Genomic DNA, 14,046 nt, shown 5'->3' on the forward strand with positions numbered 1-14,046 from the left:
TCGCGATTATCTCGCGTTTGGCTGAACCGATTTTGATGCGGTTTTCAGAAAAGTGTTTCTTACATTCTGGAGAAGGTTTTAGTATACATAGATCTGAGCTGATGCTGAACCCTGGCTGTACCTAGTGGAACTCAGGTTTGGTGCAACATAGGCTCACGCTGTTTTGGTCATCCGACACGCCTTGATAAGCACTTGGGAGAGCAGTACCCAAGATAGGGCTGATGCTGAACCCTGGATGTACCTAGTGGAACTCGGGATGTACCTAGTGGAACTCAGGTTTGGTGCAACATAGGCCCACGCTGTTTTGGTCATCCGTCTCATCTTGATGAGCACTTGGGAGAGCAGTATCCAAGATAGAGCTGATGCTGAACCCTGGCTGTACCTAGTGGAACTCAGGTTTGGTGCAACATAGGCCAACGCTATTTTGGCTATCCGTCACATCTTGATGAGCACTTGGGAGAGCAGTACCCAAGATAGAGCTGATGCACCAAACCACCCTGGCTGGCAGGGTTCACCCTGGCTGTACCTAGTGGAACTCAAGTTTGGTGCAACATAGGCCCACGCTATTTTGGTCATCCGTCACATCTTGATGAGCACTTGGGAGAGCAGTATCCAAGATAGAGCTGATGCTGAACCCTGGCTGTACCTAGTGGAACTCAGGTTTGGTGCAACATAGGCCAACGCTATTTTGGCTATCCGTCACATCTTGATGAGCACTTGGGAGAGCAGTACCCAAGATAGAGCTGATGCACCAAACCACCCTGGCTGGCAGGGTTCACCCTGGCTGTACCTAGTGGAACTCAAGTTTGGTGCAACATAGGCCCACGCTATTTTGGTCATCCGTCACATCTTGATGAGCACTTGGGAGAGCAGTACCCAAGATAGAACTGATGCACCAAACCACCCTGGCTGGCAGGGTTCACCCTGGCTGTACCTAGTGGAACTCAAGTTTGGTGCAACATAGGCCCACGCTATTTTGGTCATCCGTCACATCTTGATGAGCACTTGGGAGAGCAGTACCCAAGATAGAACTGATGCTGAACCCTGGCTGTACTTAGTGGAACTCAGGTTTGGTGCAACATAGGCCAACGCTATTTTGGCCATCCGTCACATCTTGATGAGCACTTGGGAGAGCAGTACCCAAGATAGAGCTGATGCTGAACCCTTGCTGTACCTAGTGGAACTCAGGTTTGGTGCAACATAGGCCCACGCTATTTTGGTAATCTGTCACATCTTGATGAGCATTTGGGAGAGCAGTACCCAAGATAGAGCTGATGCTAAACCCTTGCTGTACCTAGTGGAACTTAGGTTTGGTGCAACATAGGCACACTTTGTTTTGGTTAACCGACTTGTCGTCGTTTGCCTATGTTGCAGAGGTCCACTAGGTGGGTCGATGAACTTTTTTCTAACTGCCTTTAAAAAAAGGACGTTCTCAGTTTGACCCGTATGTATTGTACGTATGTATGTGTGTATGTTTGTTCGTGATTATCTCGCGTTTGGCTGAACCGATTTTGATGCGGTTTTCAGAAAAGTGTTTGTTACATTCTGGAGAAGGTTTTAGTGTACAGTACATGGATGGTTTGAAAAACCAATTGGACCCGGTAGGTGGCCATGCTATCGGTATTCGGTATACCTACCAACAAATTTATGTTGCTAAAACCGATTTAGATAAAATAGTGGGAGTGGGAGTCGGACTCGGACTGGGACTGGGACTGGGAATGGGAGTGGGAGTGGGAGCAATATACATACAAATCGTTTAGCACCAAAACGTCATATTATGTTGTGTCGCGATTATCATCGAGTTAGGCCATCACCAACATTAGTAGACTAAATAGAGAGCCTAACAAACTAGTATTTTAGCCCAAAACCTAAAATAAATGAAGTACCTACCTATCACTAAAAAGTAAAAAATAAAATAAAATAAATAAAAAATAATTAAAAAATTAAAAATAAACAAAAATAAAACCAAAATAAAATAACTTAATATAATATCTTTTTTAAAAAAAGGGAACCGCCTTCAAAAAACCAACCCACTGAAAAGTACAAAATAATTTTTAAATATATGGCACCCCTTTACGTGTCCAGTCCCTATCCCACGGCGTAAAGCAAATTTTTGCCAAAAAGTAATTAATACCTAATAATAAGAAAATTAATAATCACCCGGGTAATTACTTAGTTTTTGAAGGCGGTGCCAAACCAACAAAAACAGTCTTTACTACCAATCAGAAAAACAATACGAGTACGTAGTACTTAACCTACAAGAACTAAATTAATGAGTAAACTAAGTATGTATTATAATGCAAGTAAGTGCAGCGTTCTTCGTTGTATAAAATATCGGTTCACAAAAATTTTGGTTTGGTACCGACTTCAAAAACTAAGTAATTACCCGGGTGATTATTAATTTTCTTATTATTAGGTATTAATTACTTTTTGGCAAAAATTTGCTTTACGCCGTGGGATAGGGACTGGACACGTAAAGGGGTGCCATATATTTAAAAATTATTTTGTACTTTTCAGTGGGTTGGTTTTTTGAAGGCGGTTCCCTTTTTTTAAAAAAGATATTATATTAAGTTATTTTATTTTGGTTTTATTTTTGTTTATTTTTAATTTTTTAATTATTTTTTATTTTTATATTAGATTATTTTCTCCTAACTTAAAGAAATATAAACGTACGTATTCTCTGAAATATGAGACAGAAAAATTTACCCAGGCAGTTCCGTTGCCCCATTTTGTTACAATATTGTCGTAATTTTACGTTGAACTAGCATCCCAGGAGACGCCATGTCAGTATGTCAATGTTCTCCAGTCTTCCGGCCGCTATAATTAGTGCTGCAGAAGATCAGTGGGCCAGATGCTTGGCAGGCCAGCCGCCACGGAAATAACGCGCCGAACGTGCCATTCAATGTTTGTTAGGTTAAATAGTATTTAAATGCAGTTACAGCTCTGATATATCACTAGAGCATTCCACTAGTGTTGCACGCGAAACCTACTTTGTTGACAATAATTGGTTAGACGCTAAAGTCCGTCAACCAAATCTTGTCAGTAGTAAAAGGCGGCAAATTTGAAAAATCGCGGGTTAGCAACACTGTGTTCAAATAATTCCAAAACGCCTGTCATCTGTGTTTTATCTGTGGAATGTGGACCGTGAATGACAGCCGTCACCTTATTTGTTTTCATTTGGTTTTCATTCTGAATCGTTTCTGTTTCAAGAGATATTTCTGCTGTCACCATTAAATACCAATACATTAAATAAGAATAAGCAAAGCTAAGGGGCCTACAATGTACAATCATGCTCGTTGATGGTAAACATTACTAAAAATTGAGGTTATGACAAGTATTGGAAGGACTCTTTCGAACTTTTAAGATTATGTTCAGTTTTTTTGTTTTAGGGTTAAAAGGCATAAATAAAATTAAAACGTATGCCTAAATCTATCCAACAAGACCATAAATTGTGTCCTGGAAACCGTCCATAGGCCCACATGTCTAATATTTTCAGCAATCAGTTGTGACTATTTACAAAGGTAAACCTTTTAAACAGTATTAAGAGCCTTGATTATATCGCCGTTCTTTCGCAATATCTACCTAATCCATACATGTTTGTTGCAGGATTAAATCTTGCCCAATATAAGGCGTTCGTAGTAGGTAGTATCTTTTCAGACAAAACTTACCTATGGCGGTTTATGTACGTGTACAACGCAACCAAGTCGAAAAGTGACCCTTATCTTATTTACCTTTAAATTAAATAAACACCCAAATATCAGTTGTTTTATTTTTAATATGTATATTGTACAATATATACCAATCAAAAAAATTACACAGGTATGTCATATTCATCCAGAACAGTACACTAATTTACATTAACAAGTGGCATATTATATTGTAAATAACAAATATATGCACTATCTAATTATCTGCATTTTGATATGATTTTATTTTAGTAAACTTAGAAGACATAGATAGGGAACAAAGAGAATATAAGCACTACGATAGAGAGTTGTTTTTGATATCTTCAAATTTGTTCATCATTTTGATTAACATTGTTTTAACATCGCTTTTAAATTGTCCGTCCATGTTTCAATTTTTTTCAATAAACCGCGAGTGACAATTTGAATTGTCGTACGCAGGGCGCGCTCAGCGGAAAAAAAAACTGTTGGTTCGATGTACATTGCTGCTTTTCTTAGCGCAATACTGCTCTTTGAGTGTTGCCCTACTTTAGTTTGCTTTACATTGCTACTGACAAGATTTGGTTGACGGACTATATATTATATCTTTTATACCAAGTTATAAGAATTTCGTCAGATAAAAGAAGAAAGAGTCCATAATTGGTGGAATTCTCTTTCTCCAAAAAACCTGCCTCCATCCATGTAATTTATTTTGACTAAAAGTTCTTTATTTTGACTAATTAAAGTTAGTTACAGCTAGCTCTTGAGCCTATGATTGTCTTGAGGAAACGATAAACGTAAAAGTCACGTTATAAATGCTAAATTTAATTAAATCACACGTTAAATAACTAATATAATGTGCACGTTAAGTTAATTTATCAGTGAAATCGTCAAACTACAACTTAGAAAATATTGTCTTCGATTACCTTACCGCGATATAGTTACTCATGAAATAAAACTATTGAAAATACATCCCTAATATGTTTCCAGTTTTTTACGTTTCTTATAAACGCGATATAATCCTCGTGTCACGCGCAGATAAATAATAATCTAAGCGACAATGAATCGCGAAAACGTCTGAATTAACATCACGTTCATTAATCGTGAGATTCAAATGAATTCGATTTAAAAGAGATCAATACAAAGTACACAGATTTCTCAATTTATTGATATTTAATCGCAAAACGTTTTTATATACAATCACTTTATTTTTATATCTGATCAATGGAAGCTATTTAATCACTGATCGCTTTGATATAAGAAAACGAGAAAGTCCAGTCGGTTAACGGCTTAATTTGTGTCAAAGATAAATCTGACACGACAAGCTATTATAATCTATATTCCTGATGAATTAACATTTTAATAGTAGTTTATGCAACAGTGATATAATAAGGGTTCTTAAAATTCAAGGGTCGAAGTTACAAAACGAGACGTAGTCGAGTTTTGTAAAAAAAGACCCGAGAATTTTAAGAACCAATTATGAGCTGTTGCATACATTACTTTTTCTATGACAGCTGCAGCAAAAAAAAAAAAAAGAAAAAAAAAAAGAAAAAAAAGTTATTATTAAAAAAAAGAGATTATTAAAAAAAAAGAGTTATTATTAAAAAAAAAGAGTTATTATTAAAAAAATAGAGTTATTATTTAAAAAAAATTGAGTTATTATTTAAAAAAAAAAGAGTTATTATTGTAAATGAAAACATACCTCTTTCAATCAAGATGATCGGAACTTGTATCTTTAAAAAAAATAAAGCAGTTGTATTATACTCATAAGATGACTGCTAGCAGTCATCTTATGAGCCTATAGACAAAGCATTCAAATGACATTGCTTTAGATATCACTGTCAGTCATTTAATTGACACATTTAAGTGCTGGAGTAGAAAAAGATTATTTTAACATTTTCAAACATGAATGTTAGTAGTAAACTGTGGTTCATCCGGACGGTTTAATAATAGTATATGCGGAAATTTGCGGATTGTCTCTGTGTTCAAACAGAGATCGTGACAAAGACACGAAGAATGCAAAGGAATAATCTGGTTCGAATATATGTTGTGGATTCCATTTCAATTTATTTTAATCACGTAACATACGAACTTACAGATATGTATGTCAGAGTGGTATGGACATACAATAACATGGAAAACTGTTCTACATTAAACACAATTGGAACCTGTACGATACCATAAAGCGTGCTCTAAACATGTTTAATGTTTTCAATTAAGTTATTTAAAAAAGAAGATGATCAATTTGTATAATTTTTATCAAAAAATAACATAAAATAACTACCTACTATGAAAATCTCACTAAGCGAATTGAAAAGGAGCTGGCTCCTTTTATTGAAATCGATTACAAATAGACCGTTATATCCTAATCTATTTTCTGTCGGACGGAGTAATTGTCCTAACAAATATAAATAAAAAAATATGTATAGCTGGTCAAGCAAATCTTGTCAGTAAAAAAAGGCGCGCAATTCAAACTTTCTATGAGACGATATCCATTCGCGCCTACATTTTTCAAATTTGCCGCCTTTTTCTACTGACAAGATCTGCTTGACCAAGTATAAGTACTTCATCGCCTATATGTAGCATATGTAACTAACTTGCTACTATAATTATTCCACTATCCGCAAAATCAACAAGCTACTTAACATTTCTTATGAAACCGGACTTTTTAATTGCGCACAAAGCGGTCCAATCGGATGCAGCATCTCACCGGAACGGTAGCGCAGGCGCATGTCCGCACGCGCATGCGATACCTATTATCACCTCCTACATTATAATTCTCAATTCGTTTTTTGTAATCTATGGAAGACGCGGAGGCCTATTCTGTTTTAATAATCTGATAAGATTTTGATCTTAATTTTATACGACCTTGAGTCGTGTCCTCGTGTCATCAGGCCATGCGCACCAATAAGTGCGAGCGAGATGTCTAAGGGTCTCTCCACATCTATCGACGCAGAATGGGCAATAACCGATAGAAAAAAGCTTTGTCTATGCAGCTCGGAGCGAGCCGATCCGAGCCGACATAATAAGACGACTCCTTATTGATTATCGTTAGCACCAATCAGCCTTAACGGCTCACACTGACTGGTGCAGCAGGGTACATTGATTTACGGTCGTATCAAAACCATGTCAAATTGTTAAAACAATCAGCCTTTCGATCAGTTATTTTGCGTGATCTATGCAAGACACGTTTCAATGAATAATATACCTTATTTTCATTATAATTAAGTCTGTTATAATTCTGTAGGAGGTGGCGCGTGGCGACACTGATTCGGGCAGTTGGTTCTACGGTTGCTCTAATTTCGTGACAAATCGTGTTAGAACGGACGAATTAACTCATTAGAGTAGACAAATGTAGGGAAACACGCTCTATTAAAATCCTATGCAATGATTTTGTCATGTTTTATGCCGCGTTGTTTGCCAAAAACCGGCCAAGTGCGAGTCGGACTCGCGCACAGAGGGTTCCGCACCATCAACAAAAAACAAGAAAAAAAAATGGTCACCCATCCAAGTACTGACCCCGCCCGACGTTGCTTAACTTCGGTCAAAAATCACGTTTGTTGTATGGGAGCCCCACTTAAATCTTTATTTTATTCTGTTTTTAGTAGGTATTTGTTGTTATAGCGGCAACAGAAATACATCATCTGTCAAAATTTCAACTGTCTATAGCTATCACGGTTCGTGAGATATAGCCTGGTGACTGACGGACGGACGGACGGACGGACGGACGGACGGACGGACGGACGGACGGACGGACGGACGGACGGACAGCGGAGTCTTAGTAATAGGGTCCCGTTTTTACCCTTTGGGTACGGAACCCTAAAAAGCCAACAGGGATATGTCATATGGTTGTATTTGCCTTTTATGATAGTCCCCATCCGTCAGTTTCTCGAAGAAATGTTCATGGAGCCACCTCTACTCCGCCAGCGTTTGCAATTAAAGAGATTTAAAATGGGCACAGAGATAAACGAAGATATTATCATGAAGTAACCCATTTTCATTACTCTTGAGTTTATAATCGGTAAAGTTATTATTTTAATTGTAATATTTAATATTACCGGCTCCCTGAAATAAGAAAGTTGCATAAAGCGCTCTCCTTTTAAGGCTCGTAGAAAGACGGGTAGCGGCGCATGACTTTCTATCGCACTGCAGAAATAAACAGTAATTCGTGTAATTTATATGTAATTGGCCAATTTGGCTTCCGACTCATTTAATTAACAGATTGAGAACAATCTTGAAAAGTCACGGTTGTATGTTAATTGATAACCGGCACTGTATGACTCGTTGCTGTTTTATAAGAGTCATTGAATTTAATTCCTAAGCGGCGGGATTAAAATTCACACAAGATCTGTCTTGATGGGGACTCTCAGAATAGGGCGAGTTGTATCAACACACACAATTGGAAACTGTATTGATTTACTCCATTACTCTTATGGTTTTAGCATATTATTTTAGAGAGTTTTCACGTCCAAGCTAACGACGACAGACGCGAAATAAATAAATGAAAGATTATGAAATTACGCCTACTCCTCTAAATGCTCTACTCATATTAAATCAAAGTCCATTCGTAAAGTTTTCCCTGGTTTATCTCTAGGTCAACTTTATCCTAAGTTGGTCCAAAATAATTATCTGTTTTGTTAATAGTACACTTACCTATTATACGGATCTTAATTACCCACTATTCAAACGCGTATTCATGACAGAGAAATCCAACAATCACGATGACATGACAACTGTCAGCGTTTCTACTGCATGTGGTCAGCTTTCGCGTGTGATCGACGGATGCGCGTGCGTCGTACGGTGTGCGCACGAGACGCTATAATGAGCTTATGGATTTCTCCCCATAGATAGCTTACAAATTGTTAGATGCTTGTCACAGAAAATTTATTCTAAGAAACTTATTCTAAGGTATGTATGTTGAGAATGCAAAACTCGTTGTTTTCTTATCAATTTATCATGTCTTCAGATAAAATCATCTATGACTCTATGAGTGTCAGATTATTTCTAATAACGGTGATAAAAAGCTGATAGTTGATATTTAAGTTCTTGAAATCCAACCAAATTTGCATACTGTCAATAGATGCCACGCTTTCAAACACGGTGTGTTCAGATTCTGTGGTGGTTAGGTTTTCTTCATTACCTATTCATACATGCATTTAAGGAAATGTTGTATTATGAATGACAAAAAACCTGTGGCACTAGATTGCGAGCAAATCCATTTAATCTTAAAGACACGCTGCACAGATCAATAAATCCACTCAATACCACTCAAGTGTCTCCTGAAAACTCCGAGTTCCAAGGATTCAGTTTACTAATTAGCTCAATTGCTTCAGTATTTCGCAGAAACGGACAAAAAGCGCTTTGTCCGACAAGGCCGAGCTCCCTTTCGGGGAACTTGCCAACTGCCATATAAGTGCAGACAAGGAGGAAGGTCGTTCCTCCTGATAGATGCGCAGGTTGGCGGCGCGCCAGCGCTGGATGCCCGAACAAAGCTTCACAAGATCATGCTGGTTATGTGACGTTGGAGTGTGTTTACAAACAGGTTTCAAGTCTACTTCTTTGTTGTACTGCACAATTGCACATCATGTATTTACATAGTTTCGGAGATGAACTAAGAAGAAAAAACTAATTACTATTAGGTTTCAAATAAAAAAATGCTAAAATCCTGGCTCTTTAATGAAATTTTATAGTAAGATAATTTGTTTGGGTGCTGGCGCTGTCAAAGTGACGTATTTTTCTTCCAGTACTAGTTCGTAATCCCATATCTTTTTATTTAGCCTGTTAGTATTTTTTCCCATATCTATCTTCTGAATATACTCGGAGAAATCATGATTACATATTCGCTTGTTTCTACAAATAGTGTCTAATTTGCCAGCGCTAGAGTTGGCAGTGGCAGCAGGAAGCGTACGCGCAGCTTTAATTGTGTCTTGACACTTCACACATCGTTGTTTGTAAATACATACCAAATACAAGACACGGAAGAGTTCTAATTCAAAAGATTTTGTTGAGAAATTAAGTTTATAACTTTGGTGAATGTTGGATTGGTGCCAAATGGATGCTGTGTGTTTAAAACAGGAGTTTAACAGAAGATACTTGTATTAAAAGGGTATCTGGCGGAGAACTACAGTTAAAGTACCTACTGATTATCGAGCCAAATATATCATCACAGAGCTCACTATTGTAAACATGCCCTAGATACATAGGTTCAATGATATTTAGTAAATGGTCGGTTTCGGAAGACGTATTTCCCTGATTGTAGTAACCTAAACAGCTGGACTGAAGAAGTCTATCGGTATTTCCTTGAGGGACTACCGATAGAGTGTTTAGATTTTTATGGTTAAAAAATGAGATGGAATTAAGAGAGTCAGCTTTTTAGCACGATTATGATATTCGCATGAGGATACACTTGTTGCACTATCAGTCCATTACCTCGGATGCACTTGTATCGATCGCGATCGATCGACCTGACCTACTTGCGCGCGCGCGGTAAAATTAGCGCGGGCGTTCACTCCGCTCGGGTTTCTGCGTGACCTAATACGATCTATAGATCCATCGATCCATGGCAGCGCGCCGGTTTCACTATCGACGGCCGTTAATCCGATGACATCATTGTGTCACTATAGGATCTATATCGTTATCAAAAGACTACTTTTTAAATTGTCATAAAACAGTTCCGTCATCCAACATCAAACAGCTTAAAGGATAAAGGATGATTCACGTTAGACCGGGCCGTGTCCGGGCCGGAGCTTCCGGAGCTTCGTTTTCTATGGAAAGCATCACGTGATCACCTGTCATCTGTTATAGAAAAGTAACGCCGGAAACTCCGGCCCGAACACCGCCCGGTCTAACGTGAGTCATCCTTGACTCACGCTAGACCGGGCCGGTCCCGTGCCAAAGCGTCCCTTACGTCATTTTCTATGACGGCTGATTGGTGATCACGATTTCCATAGAAAACGAAGCGCCGGAAGCTCCGGTCCGGGCCCGGCCCGGTCTGGCGTGAGTCATCCTTAAACCGTTAAAAGGTTTTGAATGTAATGAATGTAAGGTACCATTTCTATATCGTGTCTTGCTTGCTGACTAAATTGATTAGAAAGCTAGTTAGGTAGTAAACGTAATAAAACTGTGTAGATGTCATTGCAGTCTGTGCTCTGGTGGCCACTAGAAATGCGGCTGCAATTAAATTAGAAATAAGAGGAGAAATGTCTGTACAAGTATAATGAAAACTCGTAATCTTTAAAATAAAATTGTCGTGTTATTAGTGTAAGCAGGGCATGAAATATATTTGGTAAGAGCGTAGTCGAAATAAGCTGTGGGGGTATAGCCAAGATGACAACCGTACATCGACAAACGTCAAACAAAAATGTATCGCGATGATAGATGCTATGAAAATTCACGTGACGTGACTATACCGTGAGCCGGTGTAGCTTTATTTGACGTTCATAAGCGCATTGTAATATGCCTACTTGAATAATAAACTATCTTTATCTTTATCAGGAAGTTGCGGGCTGACACTAGTGCATTTATAATTACACAACAATTTCGAGGTTACAGATTTACATAAAACGATGAGACACAAGTCATTTTAATTCCGAAATGCAAGTTCTTTGAACTCGAGTACGCAGTAGTTTCGTACATTTGGCTCACTATTTTTGCACATCTGTTGTGACAGTAGTTGTTCGCTCAACTCTTGAATAAATACTCGAGATGAAACAGATGGATCGTATCAATGACCCGCGGACATTTGTGGGAAATTTCCTTTGATATTCTTTTACAGCGAACATGTGCGTAGAGTGTGTTTTGAGGAAGTAAAAAGGCACGAGAAATTTTACTCTTACTTACAATGTGAATTGTAATTGTTAGCTTAGTACTATTACAATATGTATATACTGTATCTAAATAGTCGCGTTATATCAGTTATATGTACCTATATGTAGATATTGACAAACAATGCATATCCTAAACCATCGAAAGTAGAGCTTACAAATTCAAATTTAGAAGAATTTAGGTCGCTCGAATATTCTTCAAATATTGTTGAAATAAATATTGTATTGCAGCTTCACTACGGAAGTCATTATTTACGAGTAGTTCTTGGCGGTTGAATTTCAATATTTTTTTGACAGGGGTCAACAAAGGGTTGAAAGTATTCAACGACATCTACATAAATTAAGTCGCGTGCCTCCGCACTAATGTTGTAATACAGTCAAACCTGGATAAGGTAGAACTGGATAAACGAGAAACCTCTATTAGCGAGAGATATTATAAGGTCCCGTCATTTTTTCCCTAGATTACCTCTATTAGCGAGAGGTACAAACCTCTTTAAGAGAGAGTCGTTTGTCCCGTTCGAACCTCTATATCAGAGAGTGTCTCTCCCTTGGCCTCTATAAGGGAGAATCCTGAGAGTAATTATTATCAGTTATTTTTGATACTTTCTCATTTTCGTGGAACTAATGCGCACGTGGTGCATCTGACCATTTTTTTATTGTTTATAAAAAAGGTTTGTCTCTTAGGTCATTGTTTTTGATCCTTTTGAGAAAAACAAGTGCGGGTCGTGAACCGATATTTTCAATCAAATTTGCTCAGTGCCTACGTATTGATTGTGTAGAATGGTTGAAAACAATCTAGGAATGTCTAAATGAAAAATAAGTGTTAACGATAAAAATGGCAATCTCTTTCGAGAACGGGAGATCACGAAAAAAAGGTTCACAGTAAATTTGGCTATTGCTAAAATTATCGAATAAGTAATTTTAGTAATAGAACATATCACTGAGACTCTCTGATTCCTTACCTCTAAGAGTGAGAAACTCGGATTAGAGAAAAACCTCTATGAGCGAGAAAAATATAGGTAGCGTAAACGTAAAATGTACTTAAGTAATTTTATTTCAATTTTAAACCTTCATTTACTTTTTTGCCTCTTACTCTTTGAGTTTTTTGCATAGCGTTATGAGCTAATGATATTATAATTGACTCGAAATCCAGACAGTACGAATTATCATCATAATTTGAATTATGCTTGCGTGAGCGGTAGAAGTGTATCTAATAAGTTTATTGTTTGTTTTGCTCAGTAAGTAAGTACGTTAGTATCTTCTGCCCGTGACTTCGTCTTGCATTAAAATGCTTTTTTTCCATTAAATCTTTATTCTAATTATGTCGTACCTCGGGACCTAAACTATATACATATCTCCATACATAATTTCATGTAGGTAAATCATCAAGTACAGCGGTTTACGCGTGCGTAAACGTAACAGACAGAAATACACTACCGACACAGAATAAGTATTATGCTACCAAAATGTAGGTACAATTGCATTTATAATATTACTTAGTATGAATACTGGAAATATCTTTTGGGTTTCTCAAATACGCATTAAGTAATTTCTTAACCAAACTATAACAGGTGTTCCGGTTAATATAGCTAACTACCGTAAAAGCTTACAAGATTCAATTAAAAGATAACTAAGTAGTTTTTCGTAACGGTATCGGTTCAGTTTTGAAAGACAATTAGTTGTTGAATGTTATTGAATTTATGGATTAATTTCACTTCAGACTTGAATTACGATTTCGATTAAAGTCGACCGTTGTTGTATGTCTACTGTCAAATTGGATTTATGGAAAGTTTATTTAGATGCGTTGGTGATTTTTAGGGTTCCGTACCAAAAGGGTAAAAACGGGACCCTATTACTAAGACTCCGCTGTCCGTCCGTCCGTCCGTCCATCCGTCCGTCTGTCACCAGGCTGTATCTCACGAACCGTGATAGCTAGACAGTTGAAATTTTCACAGATGATGTATTTCTGTTGCCGCTATAACAACAAATACTAAAAACAGAATAAAATAAAGATTTAAGTGGGGCTCCCATACAACAAACGTGATTTTTGACCGAAGTTAAGCAACGTCGGGCGGGGTCAGTACTTGGATGGGTGACCGTTTTTTTGCCTTTTTTTTTTGCTTGTTTTGCTCTATGTTTTGTTGATGGTGCGGAACCCTCCGTGCGCGAGTCCGACTCGCACTTGGCCGGTTTTATTATATATGTAGGTACCTAATACCTACCTTCAAAATTATTCTTATTATATTTCTGTATAATGTAAGTTTGTTTATTTTCTGTGCGTATTACGGTAATTAGGCATATGCAAAAGTTTTGCTGAGTTGTTATAGATTGTTAAGTGCGTTAAGTCAGTTTGTTATAAAGTACCAAAATATTACAGAAGGTAATATAGATGTTTATGTGCAATATTATTTTGTGAAAAGCAGTGATTATAGTGGCACTTATTAATTATCTACAAGAGCATAAGAGAATGTATGTTATGCGAAGCTCGCGGTCCACAAAAACTAGAAATATAATATTTTTCAGTTATTTTCAGTGAGTGGTGTCGCAAGCGGCCTCGCTCG

General features: G+C 37.5%; 1 protein-coding gene across 1 annotated transcript in view; it reads right to left on the bottom strand.

The window, feature by feature from the left end:
- The window catches only part of LOC134652766 (uncharacterized), a 30,474-nt gene that overhangs the window by 15,737 nt on the left and 691 nt on the right, over positions 1-14,046 (bottom strand). The window lies entirely within an intron of this gene.

Source organism: Cydia amplana, chromosome 12, assembly GCF_948474715.1.
Source record: "Cydia amplana chromosome 12, ilCydAmpl1.1, whole genome shotgun sequence".
Taxonomy (NCBI): domain Eukaryota; kingdom Metazoa; phylum Arthropoda; class Insecta; order Lepidoptera; family Tortricidae; genus Cydia; species Cydia amplana.